The sequence below is a fragment of the Stomoxys calcitrans genome, chromosome 3 (assembly GCF_963082655.1).
Source record: "Stomoxys calcitrans chromosome 3, idStoCalc2.1, whole genome shotgun sequence".
Lineage (NCBI taxonomy): Eukaryota > Metazoa > Arthropoda > Insecta > Diptera > Muscidae > Stomoxys > Stomoxys calcitrans.
Window position 1 is genome coordinate 6,089,250 of NC_081554.1, and position 21,902 is coordinate 6,111,151.

Below are 21,902 nucleotides of genomic sequence, written 5' to 3' on the forward strand. Positions count from 1 at the left end.
CAGAGAGAAAGAAAGAGAGAGAGAGAGAGGAGTGAAGTGGATTGTTGCTGTTGGTGGCTTCATCGTAACTCAAATCAAGACTTCCTATATTTCGAAACATGTTACGTTGTTACTTACTTATGTACGTAGTACGTACAAACGTTAACACAATTCACACAACACAACAGGTTAGTGGGTACCACCACCATTGCTGGTGCTGGGGCAGCACTATTGCCAACGACTGACTGACTGACTAAACTACAATTGAAACCGACATCAGCAACAAAATATTGTTCCAAATGATTGCTGACTAACAACGGCTCGACTACTATGAATTCATGAGGATATAATGGCCAAGATGTTGATGACGAAAACTCTACGATGACGATGGGAACCATAGGCAAGTTTTGGGCAGAGCGACCATAGGAATAGACCTTCGACCTTTGCATAGTATTGCAAATTGTTTCCGCTTATTGAAATTTTATTTATGAAGGACATCTGTCCAAGTTATCTTTATCATAAATTTTCCACAAATTTTAATTTGATTGGAAAGGCGACCGAACACCTCTTAAATTCGACTGGGCCAAATTGTGAATACCCAGCAGCAATACATTTCTAGGTTAGGTTGAAAAGAGGGTGCATATTCTAATTCGCCCTATGCCATTATGGAAATATACCTAAGTGTGTTGTGCGCTCTAAATACGAAAAGAAACCCCGAAAAAATCTTTGTCAGGAATCCTTTGGTACTCACAAAATCCTTAACCGTTTTCTATTCTATTCCACTTAATTGGTTCAAGTCTGGTATCGTATCCGCAGCTTGACATGGAAAATGCTCCAACGCTCGAAAAAAACTAGTAAAAAACAAGTAAGAGCGTGCCAAGTCCGGCCGGGCCGAATCTTATATACCCTCCACCATTGTCGCATCTGTCGAGTTCTTTGCGCAATATCTCTTTTAAGGCAAACAAAGAATAATGAATAAGGACGGGGGAGGAGCTATATCAACATAGAGTCCGATTCGGGACTCAAGAAGCAAAATCGGGAGATCGGTCTAAGTGTGAGCTATATGAAGCCATAGATCGATTAAGACAAAATTGAACACGTATGTTGAAGGTTATGGGAGAAGCCGTTGTACAAAATTTCAGCAAAATCGGTTAAGAATTGGGCCCTCTAGAGGCTTAAGAAGTCAAGATCCAAGATTGGTTTATATGGCAGCTACATCAGGTTATGAACCGATTTGAACCATACTTAGCACAGTTGTTGGAAGTCATAATAAGACACTTCATGCTAAATTTGAGGCAAATCGGATAAGAATTGCGCCCTCTAGTGGCTCAAGAAGTCAAGATCCGAGATCGGTTCATATGGGAGCTATATCAGGTTATGAATCGATTTGAACCATACTTAGCCCAGATGTTGGAAGTCGTAATAAGACACTTCATGCTAAATTTTAAGTCAATTCAGATAAGAATTGCGCCCTCTAGTGGCTCAAGAAGTCAAGACCCATGATCGGTTTATATGGCAGCTATATCCGATTATGAACCGATTTGAACCATACCAAAACACCACGTGCAATATTTTAGCCAAATCGGATAAGAATTGCGTCCTATATTGGCTCAAGAAGTCAAGATCCAAAATCGGTATATATATAGCTGCCATATATCAGGTTATGAACCGATTTCAACCATACTTAGCACACTTAGCAAAGTTATTCGAATGTTATAAATATATCTTTCATGACAGATTGCACTTTTAATTTTTTTGAGCGTTTTTTTGTGGGTAAAGGTACTAGATCAAGGAAGCAAAATGAAAAAGGGATTGGCTTAAAGTCCTGTACATATCCACCGACAAAAATGAACCGTCCACAATAGTTTACGCTATATTATTCGAGTAGTAGTACATCAGGGCTTACCGACTGCTGAAGGTTCAATCGCACCTACCAACGAACACGTTTTCGTAAAAGAATGTGTTATTTCTTTCATATCATGGCTCAATTAGAGAAGGTGCATCACTTGTAGAAAATCAAAGTGGAAAGGCCCCATGAACATTAGGAGTATCAAAATATGCCGACTAAAAATAGGAGTATTGTCAATGTGAACGAAGAGAAAATTGACGAGTATTGTCCAAAATTTAAAACATTTTATGTTATCTGATTACGTTCCTGAAATTTATTTATTTAGTTAATCCTCCTTTCAGATATTAAAAAGAGGTATAATGGGACATTCGCGCCCTAGGATTTTATTATGTCAACTGCTAAAGAATCGATCACAAATGAGGAATTGTAATTGCCAGAACCGATAACATTTTGTCACCTGAGTCGTCCATCAAATCATCAAAATCAGCTGTTATCTTAAATTAAAAACAGCTGATTTCAATGAATTGGTGAAACATCGAGTGACAAAATGAAAGCAGTTGTGGTAGTAAGACTTCTTAAAAATAGTGGAAACTTTGATTTGCCGTTAAATATGCATGAGGGCGGTTTACACTTAAATCGTTCAAGAATTGCGCCCCTTCAAAGCTTAAGAAGTCGAAATGTGCTATTGGTTAATATGAAATCGATTACACGGTCGATTCGGTGGCGTGGGAAAATTCATCCAAGGAGTTATTGGTCAGGTCTGGGTTTGGCGTTCTCGGTTCAAATCATCCACTGAAGTTAAAGGGCTCCCTATACTAGTGTTTTAAAATTTTAGCTATTTGTCTTTTTAGAAGTTCAATTAAGTGCACCACTTTATTGAGCTCTAAATTTTTTGGACTTGAGCACATTCTCCCAAGACCTAGTTTTTTAGAATTTCATCTTAAAAAAACCTCATAGTATCTAAGCAACAACTTCAACTATTTTTTTATTATTATACGTAAAGGTGCTACCAATAACTACCTGCCTGCCCAATGGGGGGAACTACTGATCTAACGTTCATTAATTTCCTATGATTGAATAATAATAAGTCAGCTGAAAAGCGTGGGGCCGAGGGTGATCTCCGCTGCTAGCATTTACATGCCCTGTTTGGTATGGAACGGACACCAGCAGTAGCAGCAGCCACAGCTTGTGATAGCTGAAACATGCTGATAGGGTGTTATTTACATTTGTACTCGTGCTTTTAGAAGATTGAGGAAATGCATTTTGTTAATTTGCTCGAATGACTGATATAATGGATGACTGGCGGCTGCTTGGAAGCCAACAACTACCCCACCACCACCACTATTGCCCGTATTGCTTTGCAGCGTCTGCTAGCGAGATGCAGTCGCCAGTCGCAGACTGACTGCAACAATGCACATTTGCTATGATAATGCGATAGAATCAGAAGCTCTCGATCACCAGCACAAGACGTTGTTTGCCGACAACCAACGAACAACGATGATGATGGCGATGACGATGTCGATGTCGACGACTACGGCGACACAGTAACGAATGCATTTTAACTTGGCAGTTGTAAGTGGAGCACAGCCATAGCAAGTCAAGTGAAAACTAGTTTAGCTTCCGCATACGGAGCTCTGCTGGGTCTAATATGGTGTGGTATAGTGTGTGGTGATTAGCAGTGCGGCTCAAGTCAATGCTTGGATAAATTGAAGAAATTCACTCACTCGCCACAGTGGCAGCCAGTAGTAGCACTTGAGGGAGGGGCACAGAAGCTTCAAGCAATCAAGAAAGTATGGGAGAATGTGTGGATTGTGACTAATACACACTCACACATAGATACAGCAAATATCTACGGTCCTCTTCTCAATCCCCAGGCATATGTTCCTGGTGTAGGGTACATCAGCTAGCTGTCAGAAGTTGCATTCGCTGTTATTCACATTATTAACCACAAAACCCAGAAATATCAATAAAGCAGCCACCATACACACACATAAACATAGGGACAGCAATTGAAGTATGGGATAAGAGGCTTTGCCGGGGATTGGGGTATTAAGGAAGTGGCTTTTTTCCAGATGATAGCCAGAGATGTGCATATACATTCGTATGTATGTACAAGATGTACTTGTTTTTATTATTGCTATAATCATTGTTGTTGTTGTTGTTGTATTTGGTTACCAGAAAACCACAGCTAGAATTGGCAGTATGTAAAGCAGCGAACGGTATTTTCCCATGCCGCCAATCGCATGGACGGACACATAGACTGTTACAGGTGGCGATAAGCTTTAGTAATTTCGATGTTGAATAAATGCAAAGCGCCTGTTCTTTTTTTGAAGCTGCTTTAAAGAAATATTGAAAAATTTTCTCTTGATAAAATCTATTATTGCGTTATATTTGGCTGGAAAATAACAACCGGCTATTGTTGGCGAACACAAACATCATAAAGTGTACAAAATGTTTGTGTGTCGCAAAATAAATCATTACAATTATGCTTGAAGCGTTGCCAAACATCACACAGTGGTATGGAATAAAATAAAAACTAGTAAAATATATTCCATTTGAGAACGGATAGAGATAATTTGAGATGGTTTGAGGTGACCAAGCAAAATTACAAAAAATACCGATTAAAAGATTCTAAGAAAAAACGAGTAAAGATATCTTAACAATTCTTTTAAATTTTGTTGACAAAAGTGTCTTTAAAAAAACCAAATATAAGTTCAGCCGGATTTTTTTTTACAAAAATCCTTAAAATACCCATTTTTAGTAAATTTTCCTTGGAGGTTTGGTGCAAAAAATTTTTTTGCATGTGTTCAGAAGACATATGAAGTAAGAAACATAAGACCGGATGGGGGATCTGGGCTTTGCATTTTGAGACTCGAGGGGATTTTTCAATTTAAAATTGGCTATTTTGAAATACATATTGCACCGCCTAAATTGACATCTTGTTCAAGCATCACTTAAAAGACATCTACAATATATCCTCTTAACAAATGAAGAAAATCCAAAAATCCACCTTTTCACATTTTTTGGCTTTCAAACTGTATCACTTTTAACTGAATTATTATATGCTGACGCATACTGCAGCAAAATCATTATAAATTTACTCATTAATACAAATCATCCATCAAAATGAAAGTCGAGCAAATACTATTTTAAATCGCCAAATACGATCCAATGTCGTCCAAAAATTCAACAGTGGAGATAATGTATATCTTTTGAAAATGGAAAATCCGACCACAAATCAAGATTTCGAAGCCCGAATAATTTTTGGAAAAGCCAAGGGGACCAATTCTAGGGCCCTGCCAAGATACACCCGGACCACTGAGGATCTCAGCTTTAACTATTTCAAATTTCAAAGAGTTATATCTATCCGTTCTCAAATGGCATATTTTTATACCCTGCACCATGGGAATCGAAGATCAATATTGCGATGTGTTACAAACGGAATGACGAAGTTAATATACCCCCATACTACCTTCGTCATTCTGTTTGTTACATATCGAAATATTGGTCTAAGGCCCCATAAAGTATATATATTCTAGGCATGTCCTTCCATCTGTGGAAAGCACGCCAACATTCGAAGGAGTAAAGCTAGGTACATGAAATTTTGCACAAATACTTTCATTAGTGGAAGTCGGTTAAATTGTAAATGGGTCATATCGGTCAATACTTATATATAGCTCCCATATAAACCGATCTCCCGATGGTACTTCTTCTTGAGCCTCTAGAGACCGCAATTTTTGAATCGGTCCATAATCTGATATGCAAATTTTGCCCATGAACATTCCAAACATTCCAGGGCAAACTTCTCACATATCAATGAGTGCAGTTCGATTCAAGTTTAAGCTCAATGATAAGGGGCCTCCTTTTTATAGCCGAGTCCGAACGGCGAGCCGCAGTGCGACACCTCTTTGGAGAGAAGTTTTACATGGCATAGTACCTCAAAAATGTTGCCAGCATTAGGAGGGGAAAACCACCGGTGAAAATTTTTTCTGATGGTCTCCCCAGGATTCGAACCCAGGCGTTCAGCGTCATAGGCGGACATGCTAACCTCTGCGCTACGGTGGCCTCCATAATCTGATATAGCTCCCACATACACCGATCTCCCAATTTTACTTCTTGAACCTCTATAGGGCGTAATTCTTATCCGATTTGGCTACAATTTTGCGCAGTGACTTTCTCCATGACTTCTCAAATACGTACCAAGTATGGTTCGAATGGGTATAGAACGTGATGTAGCTCTCATATAAACCGATCTCCGGATTAGACTTCTTGAGCCTCTGGATGACGTCATTCCTATCCGATTTGGCAGACTTTTTCTATGACCTGTAACATATGTTCCAAATATGGTCTGAATCGGTCTATAAACCGATCTCCTGATTTTACTTCTTGAGCCCCAATATGCCGCAATTCTTATGCGATTTGGTTGAAATTTTGCACAATGGCATCTACTATGGTCTCCAACATTCAATCCGGAATCGGTTCATATCCTGATAAAGCTCCAATAACACAGCAATTCTTAACCATTATATTTCGTTTGTCTATAAAGAGTTACCGGACAAAGTACTTGACAAATGGATATTTAAGATTCGGCCCGGCCGAACTTAAATCGTGCACGATTTAAAGTTTTTTTTTTTTGATTCTATTCCACAGTGCGTCACAGTGGTGATCCAAAAATCTGGACAATTTAACGAAATTCACGTCATAGTGGCAATCAAATGGCTAAAGACCTGAAAATATTTCATGAAAGTATGAACATATATTAGAAAACGAGCTCAAGGAAAAGCCTTTTAACTTCCAAAAAGCACAAGATCTACACCAAATAAAAAAACAGTTTGACTCGAAAGAACAAAAGAGTTGCTGCGTGTTGAATTTCCGAACATAGTGTTCTTTGAAGAAAAAAATTTCCCAAATGAGCAATTTCCCGATGTAATTTTTCATCTCAAGTGGCCGTTCTCTAAGTTTTTGGAAGCTGCTTTGGAGCCGTTGGCAAACATTTCGGTCATAGATCGTGGACGTTCCAACAAGACTCCGGACCGTCACAAAAATTGCTAAAAATTATATAATTTTTGAACCGGATCAAGCAAATGTTTGGGTGCGGGTGAGAACGTGTAATGGTTATTTCAATGTGTTGCAAACGGACCACCCTCGGTGGTGGGAATAAAAAAGAACAACTCCGATTTCATAGTCAAATAGAGTTCTATCGACTTCACCCCTCTTCATTCTCTTCCACCACCCTCTTCATGCCTTCGCTAAAGTACGTTTGTATACCCTCCACCATAGGATGGGGTTCGAAATTTCGAAATATTGACTTCCGACCCCATACAAAGGCTTTTCGAGCGAGAGGTGTAATTTAAGCACCCGACATCGCCCTATTAGCGTAATCGTCGTGGCCATTTGGCTGATGTTCTTTTTCATTAACGGCATACCTTCCTCTTTATTATGAAATAATCATACCATCATTTATTAAAAAAAAAATGTTTTTTTTTTTAATACCAAAGTAAAAACTCTTATTCGAAAACCCTATACATTTTTGATCGTCTTGACATTCAAATTCGACACCCATATCCGTCTGTCTGTGGAAATTATGAAAGCGGTCGAATGAATACCCATACCCGCAATTACTTCTTATTTGTGTAGGTCGTTGGGGATTGAAATGGGCCAAATCGGTTCATATTTGGATGGTCCTTCGATTTGACTTGGATCCCTTATCCGCAATTGTTATTCGAATTGATTGAATTTTGCACTGTTATTACTTCTAACAACCGTGCCAAGTACGGTCCAAATCGGCATATAACCTTTATTTATGTTATATAAGGTTAGAGTTCCGTCTATTTTCTAAACAGACTCACCTAGGCAATTTAAATTCATTGTGATACCATATGTAGCGGAAGACCATGCCTATAATGGTAATCGAACCCACGACCCTCGCACTGTCAATTCGATCACACTACCATTTTCATAATCGGATTTGACAATTCAGCCCCTGGAAGGCGCAATTGTTGTCCGATTAGCTGACATTTCGCACGTAGTGATTGGTCCGGTCTCCCGATTAGTCTTCTCCGACCCCTATTTTCAGCTTAAATTTTAGCATGATTTGGTAAAAATTGAATCCGTGGTGGGTTCCCGATATTCGGCCCGGCCGAACGTGGCACGTTTTTACTGGTTTGATCTTAAACCAAACACTTATGATAAAATGGTTTGCATCGCATTATTTTTTATTTTCATAAAGTAGTCATTGCTGATTTTGCGTTTCCAATCGGTTACATTGTGCGTATGTTTCTTCGGTGCCAAAACGATTGTTGTTTTACTTTCATTTTCTAATCATTAATCGATGATTAATTGTTTTAATCGATTAACAAAATATATCTCTTTTTTAATTTTTCGATCGGCATTGCCATTGTAATGACGAGAAGAGAGCCCGGAGAATGGCGCTAAAGTCTGGCGTGTCATGTGTCATATGTTAATAAATAATGCAATACATATGAGTTGTTAGTGGTTTTATTGTCATAACATCGAACGGCATGGTATGGCATGGCATGGGATTTGTTAATATCTTTCTTAAGGTATGCTTCCTATACCACAATACAAACAGAGACACACCTCCGCCGCATGTATCCCACCATACCATCGACACGAACACCCTCCTGCCTAGTTTTTTTTTTTGTACACAAACCAAAAATACTGCCGTGTTCTCTTCTGTAAATTTTTGTTGTTGTTTTTGTTTCGGCGGCATCAGCAACAGAAACAGCACCACCAGCAACAGCAACAAGTATTATTGTACATATCGACCAATATATTTTATTGTTTTCTTTTTTTCTGTCGTCGTCGTTGTTGTCTTTCTTGACTGCCTGCCTGCCTGCCTGCCTTTGTGGAGCAATGCGGAAGTGAATTTCGCGTTTGTTTTTGTATTTACTTAACGTTTGCTCTTTTGTTGTTGGGTATATTTCACTTTGTACATTTGTGCTCACACCGCGCGTAATAGTCGTGTGCAACCCCCTCTCACTCTCTCTCTCTTACACGCGGGCTCACCTTAAAATGCGAATGATACAGAGACAAACGTCTCCACCGCCAATGTCTCAAAGCAACCCACCAAACCGACCACGACCCTCCCGGAAAAGTACAACTCAAAGGAGGGCGAGTTTTAGTAGAACGAAAATTAGCAAAGGCGGCAATCAACAACAGTAGCAGCAGCAGAAACAGCCATACCATAACCATTCGTTAGTGTCTGTTGTAGACTCCTCGTTACCCCTTCTACAGCAGCACTCATCATAACATCATCATCATCATCATCATCTGCCTTTTCATTCATCATCATTATCATCCACTGTCTTATTCTGAGAGAATATATTAATAAATGTTACTAAAGAAAGCAACCACAAATAGGAAGACATAAAGATTTTCCTCTCTTCCCCTTAAACTTTGAACATTGTCAGCAACCTCAGCTTTGCTGCTGTAGCAGTGAGAATAACGCCAGCAGAAGTCTGTCAGCAGCGTTTCCGTAATTATAACAATCGTTCAATGGCTGGTTCGCTCTGTGTATCGTTAGATCAAATCACAATGTTTTGGATCAGGAAGAGAACATCTCACCATCGTCATATACAAAATTCTTTTGGGAGGGTAGGGTTATGACACAGCATTTGATATACAGTGAAATACACTAAAAAATATTAGCAATTAATTTTATTAGCATAGAGCAGATTTTAATCAAACAGGTAAAGGAATGTGCTCTCTTTCTCTCTCTCTCTCTCTCTTACTCTGTAGGCTGTTATGCACAATTCTTTTATTTTTTACTGATGCCTATATCGGAGATGGACATTTTGTTATGAGAGTGCATCTCGGTTTTAAATGATTAAATAAGTCCTTTATGAATCGTGAAGATAAAAAAGAGTTATCAATATCATTTAAATTTTGACTTAAGAGAAAATTATATTGATATTTTGTTTCTAGAAAAAATTCATAACAATTTTGTGTTCAGAATTTTTTTTTCAATTTTGTGATTGTAGAAAATTTCAATAAAATTTTGTTTTTAGTGAAAATTTCATTGAAATTTTGTCTTTAGAGAAAATTTTATAGAAATTTAGCAAAATGCAAATTTTGCCCATGAGCATTCCACTAAGGAACCTGGGCAAACTTCTCACATATCAATTTTAAACTCAATAATAAGGAGCCTCCTTTTTATAGCCGACTCCGGACGGCGTGCCGCAGTGCGACACCTCTTTGGAGAGAAGTTTTACATGGCATAGTACCTCATAAATGTTGCCAGCATTAGGAGGGGAAACCACCGCTGAAAATTTTTTTCTGATGATGTCGTCAAGATTCGAACCCAGGCGTTCAGCGTCATAGGTGGACATGCTAAACTCTGCGCTACGGTGGCATAGAAATTTTTGTCTTTGGAGAACATTTCATAGAAATTTTGTCTTTAGAGAAAATTTCATAGAAATTTTGTCCTTAGAGAAAATTTCATAGATATTTTGTCTTTAGAGAAAATTTCATAGAAATTTTGTCTTTAGAGAAAATTTCATAGAAATTTTGTCTTTAGAGAAAATTTCATAGAAATTTTGTCTTTAGAGAAAATTTCATAGAAATTTTGTCTTTAGAGAAAATTTCATAGAAATTTTGTCTTTAGAGAAAATTTCATAGAAATTTTGTCTTTAGAGAAAATTTCATAGAAATTTTGTCTTTAGAGAAAATTTCATAGAAATTTTGTCTTTAGAGAAAATTTCATAGAAATTTTGTCTTTAGAGAAAATTTCATAGAAATTTTGTCTTTAGAGAAAATTTCATAGAAATTTTGTCTTTAGAGAAAATTTCATAGAAATTTTGTCTTTAGAGAAAATTTCATAGAAATTTTGTCTTTAGAGAAAATTTCATAGAAATTTTGTCTTTAGAGAAAATTTCATAGAAATTTTGTCTTTAGAGAAAATTTCATAGAAATTTTGTCTTTAGAGAAAATTTCATAGAAATTTTGTCTTTAGAGAAAATTTCATAGAAATTTTGTCTTTAGAGAAAATTTCATAAAAGTTTTTTCTTTAGAGAATATTTCATAAAAATTTAAACATTTTTTCTTTAACGAAAATTACATAAAAATTTTTTCTTTTGCCAAAATTTTGTAGAAATATTGTTTTAGAGAAAATGTCATTATCTGAAGACAAATTTTGTCTCTAAATTTCATTACATCACTTTTTTTTCAGTGTAGCTAAAGTTTGCTTGATTGCTGTTGCCTGCAAAATTTCTTGGGCAGTTTGCTGCTAATTGTTTAGGAAACCACAAATACTGGCTACTCAAATTGCTTTCCGTAAGAATGTTCATGCATTATTGACTGCGGTGGCCGGTGGCTCCGCTTCAAATGGACCTAAACTTTTCTAGGGGCAGTAGTCGGTGGCCGAGGGGATAAAAAGTATTTCTAATAAAACAAAGTTAATGAAAAGGGGTGGGGTGGGACGCATGGTGTAGCCAAAGTGTTCTAATAGGCAATCTATAAGCGAAGTATGTATGTATATGACTTGTCGAATGTGTTAAGAGTAACAAGATCAGGTGCGTTGTTATCTCTTCCTGTTACCTTAGAGAGAAGTGCTATTGCCCCGCACACATTCACAGAAACGTGAGTGAGTCGTGCCATCTCTCGAAACAGCTGCTTAGCTGAGCAAGTCAATGAGAGAAAGAGTGGTGTGTGTGTGGTGGTGTCAGTCGCTTAGTCCGTCTATTCAGCATACAACCGACCCAACGACAGACACTCTGTCTGTGGACTAGCCACTATTAGGCATGAGTATGACGCGGTTGGTCCGACTACACCAACCTCCCCCGCCCCTAACTCAAAACAAACCAGAAGCAGGAACTGTTGCTAGTTTTAGTCGCAAGCAATACTCATACACACATAGCACAACACACCAGGTACACACATATTTCACTTCACACAATTCTACAGATAAGATTTCATTGTACGTCTGAGGAGTATTCCTCGGTATTCATATTTTGCTGTTAAATGTTGATTCCTATGTAGTCCATTGTATGTTTATTTGCGCTTTAAAAGGTGATTTCTCTGTGAGTAGACAAAAATACTCTGAGAGTTAAGGTAAATCGATTGTATATTTCGTATTTTATCGTAGTTGCTAGGGTTGCCTATGAGAGAATAGTCAGTGCATTACTTTTGTGGAATGCAAAAAAGCAATGGTTCGTAAGAACATCAAACCTGCCACAACTTCTGAACACTGACTTAAATAGGAAACCGCTTTTCATTAAGCTAAGAAATTTTATTCAACAATATCCATAGAAATCGGGGAAAATACAGAGAAGGGAAGTCAAAAGTGACTGTCCACTCAGACAGACACAATCTACGCGGACAGACAGGTAAGCTGAAGGCTCTGCCATGGAATCATGCAAGTTTGATAATTGTGGGAAGATGTAAAACTATCTTCCAGTCATGAGTAGGGCTTTCTGGTTATGTTGGTTTCCGGGACATCAGTGTGTAGTAGTGAATGGGGTTGGCAACGAACTGGGCGGGAATGGTTGACTTATGAACATCGTTGACCATGCTACAGAATTAGTCAGTTTATCCCTGTGCGAAGATTTTGCAGATTTACACTTACATGGATGACTGCACAAATATGATCGCGTGTTGCAGAGTTGCCTTCGTCCTAGTTTTTCGGGGAGAAAGTCTCGTATCTAGGACTGAGGAGGTATGACTCGAAGTTCTCGTGTCTGAACATTTCACTGAAAGCTGGGATGCGTTCTATTAATTTATATAGATGAGGAGGAAATAGTCGGCAGAACATCTCTTGTACCAGTAACCAGCACTGATGGGGAGAAGATACAGCCTTTTAAGGTTGAATACTTTTTAGGCTACCAGAGGCTAGCGTGTCCGCCTTTGGCGCTAAACGCCTGGAAATCCCGGCGACAACATTAGAAGAATTACCAGCAGTGATTATTTTTCTGGCGACACCTATGAGGTAGTTAACTTAGGTAATCAGCCGACTAAACTTTTCAACTAAAGTGGTGTCGCTCTACGGCAAGCCGTTTCGATTCGGAGGTCGAGCTGGCAAACTATCGATAGTTTTAATAATAAATATCGATACTATCGTTAATTTCCCATCACCTATATTTCAAACGAAAATGGGAAGTAAAAATCAGAGATCGATTTATATAGAAGCAATGTCAATACATAGACCAAATAAAACCAAGGTAAATAAAGTCTGTTGAAATTCATGAGAGAAATCATTGTATAAAATGTTAGCCTAATAGGATGTCGGATTGCTTATTTTTGTTTTGTTTTGCAAAAAAATTGACTTTTGCGATAGTATCCATCGGAAAAATATCAATCGGCCAAAAAATTAAATATCGATAGTGCCATCGATATTTTGCCAGCTCTATTCGGAAGTACTTTATCATTAGACTTAAACTTGTATCGGACAGCAGTCATTGATATGAAAAATGTTAGTCCCCAGATTTCACTTAGAGAAGATAAGAGGAAAGATGAGAAAATGATAGGGGAAACGCATATTCAATCGCCCATATCTACTCTCCTGCACCCTGTGTAATTTCACACAAAAGTCCACGTCCCTAACCATGTGTTTAAATAACCAGATACTACCTAAAAATGGAGAGTTGGTGCCCCAATTCAGACCCTGACATGAACGCAGTAAGCACACGTAAAAAATCTGCAGTTTGAGAAAGGGTAGAGATATGTCTTTGAAATTTTGAATAGTTAGAGCTGAGATGTTAACGAGATGATGTGCGAAGTAGCCATTTAGGTTGGTCCTCGGTGTTTTTTTCGGGCTTCCAAATCTTCATTCGGGAGTTGCAGACGATTTAGAACACACATTCATCAACTTAGAGCGTTAGATCGAAAGACGAGGCAAGAGAAAAACTTGGGGGCGGTGATGAGATACGCCGAACAAGTACTGCGCGAAAGAAAATGGACCTGGACCCAGCGGTGTAGGTATTGACGCAGACACAACGAAGATGATGATATGGGGTCCACCTCAAAGTAATGCGAAAGCCGTTCCGAGGTGGAATTAATCCAATGGAGTGGCACATGGTAGGTTTTTAACTCGTACCGTTGATAAAAACGCAGTCCATAATAAGGCGAGACACGTACTCGTTACATGAGTAAAGCATTTTCCAATGCTGATCCTCAAAAAATTGCTGTTCTCGAAGGCAGATTTTTACTAGAGGGTTATCTTCAGATTTTTGGGTTGGCAGCACTGGTTGATAATTGTGTCCAAACGTCATCTCTGAAAGTGAAAAGTGTTCAGTATAATCTGCCATTTCATCATGGAGAAACTTACTTACGAGCATTGATTGCAAGTCGTCGAAATTTATTATTAAAATTTATGCTCTGTGAAAAATGTCAACAATTTGTGCTGTTATAACCTAATTTCGTACAATGTTTTTGAGCTAGGGTAGAGAATAACAAGAGCTGCATAAATGTTTTTTTGTTGTTTTTTTTTTCATGAGCCGAAAAATGTGTATAAACAAGTTGAAGGTATAGAATCGGCGATGGGCACAGCCTAAGATTTCCGAAATCGTTGATGACTGCCTATCGCCTAGGTAAAGGACTTGTTTTGCCCATAATTTTGGGCATGAACTCTTGGCAAATGGCAACTCTGATAGTTGTAACGAGGAAGAGTTATAGCGTGTTCAGAGTAAAGTGAAATGTGTTGTTAGATATAGGCTGAATGGCTGGCATTGCAAAGCATGTGGTCGGTGTGCGGCGTGCTTACATACCAACAGAGAAGGTAGCCTAGGCCATAGCAGCTACAATTGTATGGATGAATACATTTCGGTGCTCCACTCTTGCCACTTTGGAGGCAGCAACAACTTAAGAAGCAGCAAAAGAAGGAAGAACAAGCATAACAAAAAATTTGTGTTGTAATCTGTGCTTCCTATGTTGGTGATTTCTTGTTCTTCTTCTTCTTTTACTTTTATAAACAACAGTTATGTGGAAACCATATGATATCTTCATCATCATAGCCATTGACTCCAACATAATTATAATCACAATGTTGTGGAAATATTCTCCCCCATGTTGCCCATGACAAGCTACAATAATGTTTGGCACTTTGGCAGCTCACTTAGAAAGAACCGGGGGATGGATAGAATCTATTTCCGGATATTTATTTCTTTTTACGATTTCCTTGTTACTCGCATTACGTAATTGGCAAACAATAACAATACAGGGCTAATTCTCTGCCCATATTTCTTGGAAATAATCATTTTGGTTCATTGGATATGAACAATTGAGAATTGGCAATGATGAAAATGATTTGATTTGAATTCTCAGAAAAATTTCACAAGTATTCATTTGCTAGCCATTGCCAGGATTGTTTACAGAAATTCTTGGAATCTGTTTGAAACCTTGAGTTTTAAAGCAGAAAAAAATTTGGCTTCTATTTCATAAAATTTATGTTTATTTACAAAATGTAAAATATAATTATTTTTCTTATTAGTTTCCACTATAGTCGCATTTAGAGGAATTCAGAGCTGGCAATGTTTATACCAAACTGATGCCTTTATACTGGATTCACTTTACAAGTTTGTGTCAGTGATCAGCCATGGGTAAATAATAGAATGTTAGGTCACTTGCCGAAAACAGAAAGTGGAAAGACCCCATGAACATTTAGAATGTCAAAATGTGCAGATTAAAAAAGAAACAAATAGGAGAAGAATGAATGCATTTTGCGTAAGTACTACATTTCTTGAATATCAAGGTTCAAACAAACCAACAGTCCTTCCAAGTTATATAGTTAACAAAACAGAAATTGTAAAGGTCCCATTAACATTAATTATGTCATAATGAGCCGATTAAAAATGACACAAATAGGAGAAACCGTAAACAAAGAATGAATCTAAAAATAGAACAATGCGACATCCCCAATCAATTTTCAAATTCTTTTTTTACGCCCACATTAAGCATACTTTTTTCAAAATCAAAATCAAAACAAAGAAAACAGCGCCCGAAGTAAAAAATGATAAATTCAAAAATCCAGAAATTTGAATTGAAGAATTTAGTAAACCCGCTCTATCTGCTTATGAAACCGCTGAGGTTTGATTTTTTTTTGAGTGTACTGTAAAAAATTAAAATATTTGTATATAGGCTGATTGCTTGACACAACCTTATTGAGTGAATCCTGACGATCAGCCAACATACCATTTTTTGAAATTTTGACAGTTCTTGGCATTAAGGATGTCAACTTGTTCTTCTTTTTATTTTATTATACTAATGTATTTATGATTAGATTGGCTTTGAACCAGCTCTACTTGTTATTTTAGTTTTGTCTTAGGACTGAGAAAAATATGTAATAACAATCATATATAAATTTGATCAGGTTATTGAATATCGATTTATAATTAAACAATTTTCTGTTTATTAAGATTATACCAAGCTTAAAATAACTCAAATCATTTAATTGCTGTACTACGATGAATTTCTTTATGTCACAATGGAAACACTTGATTTATTGCAGATTTATTCTTTTTATTATTAAAAGAAAATTAACAAAAAAAATATTTCGCAAAAAATTAATGCTTGACAATAAATTTCCATTTTATTTAAGTAGGTCACATCCGCATCTGTTAATTTCATGAGAATGAGTTTTATACAAAAGATTGTATAAAAAGTTTGTGTATTATTTAAATGTCGATATGTGGGAGTATGTATTTCCATTATATAATGAAGTAATTTTGTAATTGTTCATGTGATGAGCCATGTCATGATGTCATCGTTAAATCATTAAAATATTTCTTTTCTTGAAAAAAAAATTGATGGATTACTATTTTTTCAATAAAAGACAAGAAAAATGTGGTTTGTAAGGAAGGGTCTTACCTTGGGTTCACTATAAGTATTCTAGATTACTTTAAAGCATTACACCGGTATTCAAAATACTTTATGTAGCTTCGAAATAGGTTTATTTACATACGCCCTGTTAAGTTTATTTCTGAATTATTTTGACTAATAAAGATTCTAGGGGGGGTCAAGTAGTTAATTCAGAAGGTGGGCTCCTAAAACTATGTATACATGTGGCTCGTTCATATACCAGGTCTGATCAAAATTTAACCGTTATTTTTATTTTTTCAAAAAGTATTTACAGTTGAGCCTCGATTATTCGGTGCTCACCGGCATGCTGTGTTTTTGGATTTTTAACTCTATTAACCATTGTTTACCTATATTATCCGTGCTTCAAAAATGTTCTCTTTTATTCGTGCACCACTCACATATTGTGATGTAAAATTCTTAAATTCCCCTCTCTATTTTGAGTTAAAGTTGAGTATCGAATCATATTCAGTCTGTAATTGAAAGTTAACCGGTCAAGGTGTTTGTTCGAAAAAAGCTCCAACTACAAAAGAAAGAGAACGTAACGTTCTTCAATACAGGAAAAATTAGAACTTAATAAAGATCACAGTAAATACACATCTCCGTTGGTTTTTTATCAGAAAAATATGATTTAATACAAAAGAAGAAAATAATTTTCAAATATGCATCTGGAAATTCTACAAAATATTTGTTTTGATAAGGAATGCAAAGTGCTTTTGCTTCTAGATATATGTAAGCAGTGATATATGAAAAAATTTTGGTTACATTTCTTCCACATGCTTAATTCAGCCTATTGTTCAAGGGACAATCCGAAACTTCAATCAACGCAAATTAATCATCCAAAAACTGTTGGTTGTTGTCTGAAAACAGACATGATTTCGCCAAATCTTTGAATATCAAGACAGCTTCTATATCTTGGGACAATGTAACACCACAAGTTTAACATAATGTTTGGAACAAACTGCTGTCTCACATCAAACATTGTAATAACGACTGGATGTTCAATTAACGACCTCTTAAAGTAGATGGAGGTCGATGGTTATGCTATATCCTGCGCTATTGTATATGATGGCATAGTACATATGGCTAAGCAAAGCGAAGAGTACGAGACAAATGGTGATTTCGAAGAATCAGACGAAGGAAACTCAAAAAAGCAGAAATCGCCTATCAGCTAAGGCAATATGATGATGACTATGAATACCACACAAATCGGGGCTTAGAGTTCCGACCCGTGCGTGCTCATTGTCATCCCGTGTATGTCTATAGTGGCTTGTGGCGGATTAATATCCGCACTCTCTTTTCAACCTAACCTAGGTCCCATATTATTGTAATCGGGCTATATATCCCATACGGGATTTTCTGAACGGTTGTATATTTGATCTTAAATGTGAATTCCAGATTTGTGCATTGGTCCCAAATAATTGTCACTTGTCTTTAATATTGTCCTGATCGGTCTAAAAACGGTGAGGTTAAGACGGCCCCCAGACACTCAATATTAAAGGTTAATGCCATATTCTGACAATACTTCCAGATTCGTACTCTACTCACAAAAATCAATCACATATTGTGCCGATCGGCTCACATGCCATTTTGGGATATTATCAGTATTAGTATTTTGTATAAATCGTAAATTACAAGGCTGAAATAAGTACTATTTTAAAGCAAATGCTTTGTAGTCTTTATTTTGGCGCTTACTGTATATTCTTGATAATCGTAAAATTGGAAATCTATCAAACCATGAGCATCCGCCTGTCTGTGGTAATAATGCAAGAATAAAGATATTGAGCGTATACATTTTACAGTTTAATTTACCTATAGGCTGGATAAATTTGATGAGGGACCATATGGGACTATTTCTTGATATAGCCCCTTTATAGCTCATAAAGGTGTATTTTTATTCGATTTCAATAAAATTTTTAATTTTATTCGATTTCAATGAAATTTGAGTTGTATTAGACCCCCAATACTCCAGTAGATTAGGCTCCAGATTGGAGCATATGTGGATATAGCTCCCGATTCTAGAGCTTGGACCCACTTAATACCTGATTTTGCAGAAATATGCTTCAGTGATTTGTTGATTAGAAACCTCGAAAGATTTGCTATTCGAGACTGGACCACATTTAGATATAGAAGCCATATAGACCGCTTTACTGGTTTATGTTATTATGGGCCCATAAATGCCCCATATTCATCCGATTTAGGTTGGCGAGTTGAATTGGACTCCTATAGATTCTAACCTGATATGGCCGAGATCTGAGAACTTTTGGAAATAACTGGTTAAAGACTGATCTTCTGCTGAAATAGGGAACAGTCAAGATCGGACCAAATATACCTTTCCCCCTGCTTAAGATCATGAGCTGATTAAAAGCCCCATTTTTTTACTCTCTTTCGTTAAAATTCGGAATATTGACTTGTATCAGATACATCGCCATCGAGATCCATTACTGCCTAGTAATGTCAAAATCGGAAAATACTTTGGATATAGCTGTCATATAGACTAATCTCCCGATGTAAGACGTTCGACACATAAGAGGTGTATTTATTATACGTTTATACAAATACAAATTGTGAAACAGAACGGTTTTTTGTTTCAATTGACACCCCCTCCCTTTATGGTCGAGATCGGGCCATAATTTTGTACACATAATTTCTTTCGAATAAATTTCGGAACCTAAAGGGCCCATTTTTCGATTGATTTCGACAAAACTTGCAAAAGATATGATGAGTATCCAAAGTTCGGCACGGCCAACTTTGGATACTGTTTTACACTGTAATAAAAAATGTAATCGTTTGACTAAAAAACTCTTCCAGTCATTCCAAGCTAAAAAACAGTTGCGATAATAGTATTTCAATAAAGTTTTTAAAACCAACTTACCAATACTGTTTACTATCGACGCAGTTTTGTAATTTGAACTTCTTTCTTATTGTTGTAAGTTGTCTTCTGGTTCGCTCCCTAGCCTTTGGTGAGGGGGAAGGACAACAAGTGTTGTGTGTGTGTGTGAATTCTCCTTGGTGTGTAATTTTGTACGTTGGCCTATCCAGTATTCTGGCTTTTGCACTGTTCCCTTGTCTTGGGGGTATATTTTTCTATTCTATTTTTTTTCTTTCGCTAGAATGAAGCCAACCAACAACACTCACAATGCGGAAGCGGATATACGTAGCAAAATTATTATGATGTACAAAGAACATATGACACACACGCACACGTTAACAGACTCTCACTTACGTTGCGCCTATCCAATCCAATTCAGCAGAAATTAATGCAGTGCCGAGCAATGCAATCAATGGCAGTGGCAAGAGCTTTTAACGCTACAAATGTGACTGCTGCTGGGATTTCGTTTTGTTTGTTGTTATTCCTTGTAAAGCAGCAACAAAAACAACAACCCACAAGTCAAGTAGAAACAAGCGAAAAAAAGGCAAGAAGGCAAGAAAAAATCGCCTACCTTTCTATGGAATTAAAGGGGGAGACTGACTACCACATAACTTCTCTCCACTACCAAAGGTGGGCTTATTTTCTTTTGCTTCTTCTTTTAACTTGCGTTTACGCTTACGCTGACTTTGTGCTGTGTTTGACGATTTGTTGCTGTACGCTAGGCAGCGGGGAAGGCGCGCGAACCAGCGAGAGAAGAAAGTTCCGGCTTAGATTTGTTTCGAAAACTGCAAAATCAACTGCCGGTTGGGGAGTCAAGTATTTCAAAATTTTGCAATTTTTTTTTACGTTTTGTTTTTGTGTGATTTTGGCCACTCAGCAATTTGAATTCCTCTTTTTGTACACTTCTGTGCCAGCTGCTGCGGCTCAGCAATCTTTAAGAGAGCAAGAGAGTACTTCTACTCTTCATATGAGTGCAGTGTATTGCAGTTTTGATTGAGCGTAGAAGAAGAGCCACGAAATTGAGAGACTTCAATTATTTCTCTTTTTCTTTTTTTAAACAAATTGTGTTCCTTTTTGTTGTTGTCACGACGTTCTTGTTGGTTTTATTATTAAATTCTTTCCACTTAATGCACTTTTCTTTTGCCCCACAATCAAGTGAGTGAGTGAGTGAATATGTGTGAATCACATATGGCCTGCTGTTTTTGTCCCCACACTTCTACGATTCAGTTGATTGCCGTGGTGGATATGATGGTGCATGCGGTGTTGCTGCTGTCGTAATGTTGTATTTCTGTTGCTGCTGCTGCCGCCGCTCGTTCGATTGCTGCTGTGTTTTTCTTCTTTTTGTTGAGTAAACTTACTTCCGTCTGTAGATTATTTGTTGTTGTTGTTGTTCTTATTCTTCTTCTTGCTTGCTTTTGTTTTGCTGTGCTCAATTTTTCTTAGAGATTTCTTGTTTTTGTCGTGGTTTTTTGTTCCTTCTTTCCTCGTTTTCCTTTACACTTTGTGTGCTCTTTGCACTTGTAAATGCCCTTTTGCTGTGCAAGTTTTTGTTTGTTTGCTGTTCGCCCTCTTTGTTCGGCTATTGTTGTTTTTGTTGTTATTATTTCTCGTGGCTGTCCGTTGTAACTTTGGTATTTCCGCTTATTATTTATATTCCATAGAAATGGAAACTTTTCAAAAACAATTCTGCTGTAGCTGGTTTTCTTTTGAATATTTTTTCCTTAGCGTTTGCCCTCGTCTATGCCGCTTCGCCTTTGTCTTCCGCTTTTAATCGTTGAAACTTAAAAATAAACTTAGCGGCGCACTTGAATGACGGAGACGAGGTAGGTACACTTTGCTTTGCTGGAAATGCACAAGAGCTTAACTTTTGTTTTTACTTCATGGAGAGGTGCTCTTTTTGTTATTGTTTGTTAAAACTTTATCGTTATCTGTCAAAAACCAAAAAATCCCGAGTCTTAAGAATTGACATTTCTTGTCGAGCAACAACAAACATTAAAAACCCTCCATATGAGTTTCTATTTGCTTTGCGATTATCAAACAATTTAACTGTAACCGAACTGTGAGAACCTGTGCAGAGAGGGCTCTTCTACAGCTGTGGCGGCAATGTGATGAGTGAGTGCCAGAGAATAAGAATGCAATGCAAATACCAACAACAAGAAAAACAAGAAAAAAACAATACGACAAATGCAAATCAACAAAAGCCAAAGCTGCTATCTAGCCCCCAATGAGTGAGTGTAGGGATGGATAGATGGGTAAATGCATGAATGTTTGTTGTAATAAAACAGTTTATCATCAGCGTCATACAACATCAGATAGGTAGGTATCACATTTAATTACTTAATCTCTTGCTTTTATTTTTCGTCAAACCGCCAACGACCATAAAACACTAACCGA

The 21,902-nt window shown here is 37.2% G+C and overlaps 1 protein-coding gene and 1 long non-coding RNA gene across 2 annotated transcripts in view; one reads left to right on the top strand and one right to left on the bottom strand.

Moving 5' to 3' along the window:
• LOC106080808 (ets DNA-binding protein pokkuri) overlaps positions 1 to 20,923 on the bottom strand; it is an 80,761-nt gene extending 59,838 nt beyond the window's left edge. The window contains exon 1 of the mRNA XM_013242372.2: positions 19,512 to 20,923. The gene's annotated coding sequence lies outside the window, so the exon portion shown is untranslated. The remainder of the gene's footprint in view (positions 1 to 19,511) is intronic.
• On the top strand, positions 3,118 to 4,185 carry LOC106080810 (uncharacterized). The gene is made up of 2 exons (XR_001220269.2): positions 3,118 to 3,933; positions 4,007 to 4,185. It is a non-coding gene; the product is annotated as an uncharacterized LOC106080810 (long non-coding RNA).
• Positions 20,924 to 21,902: the final 979 nt, after the last annotated feature.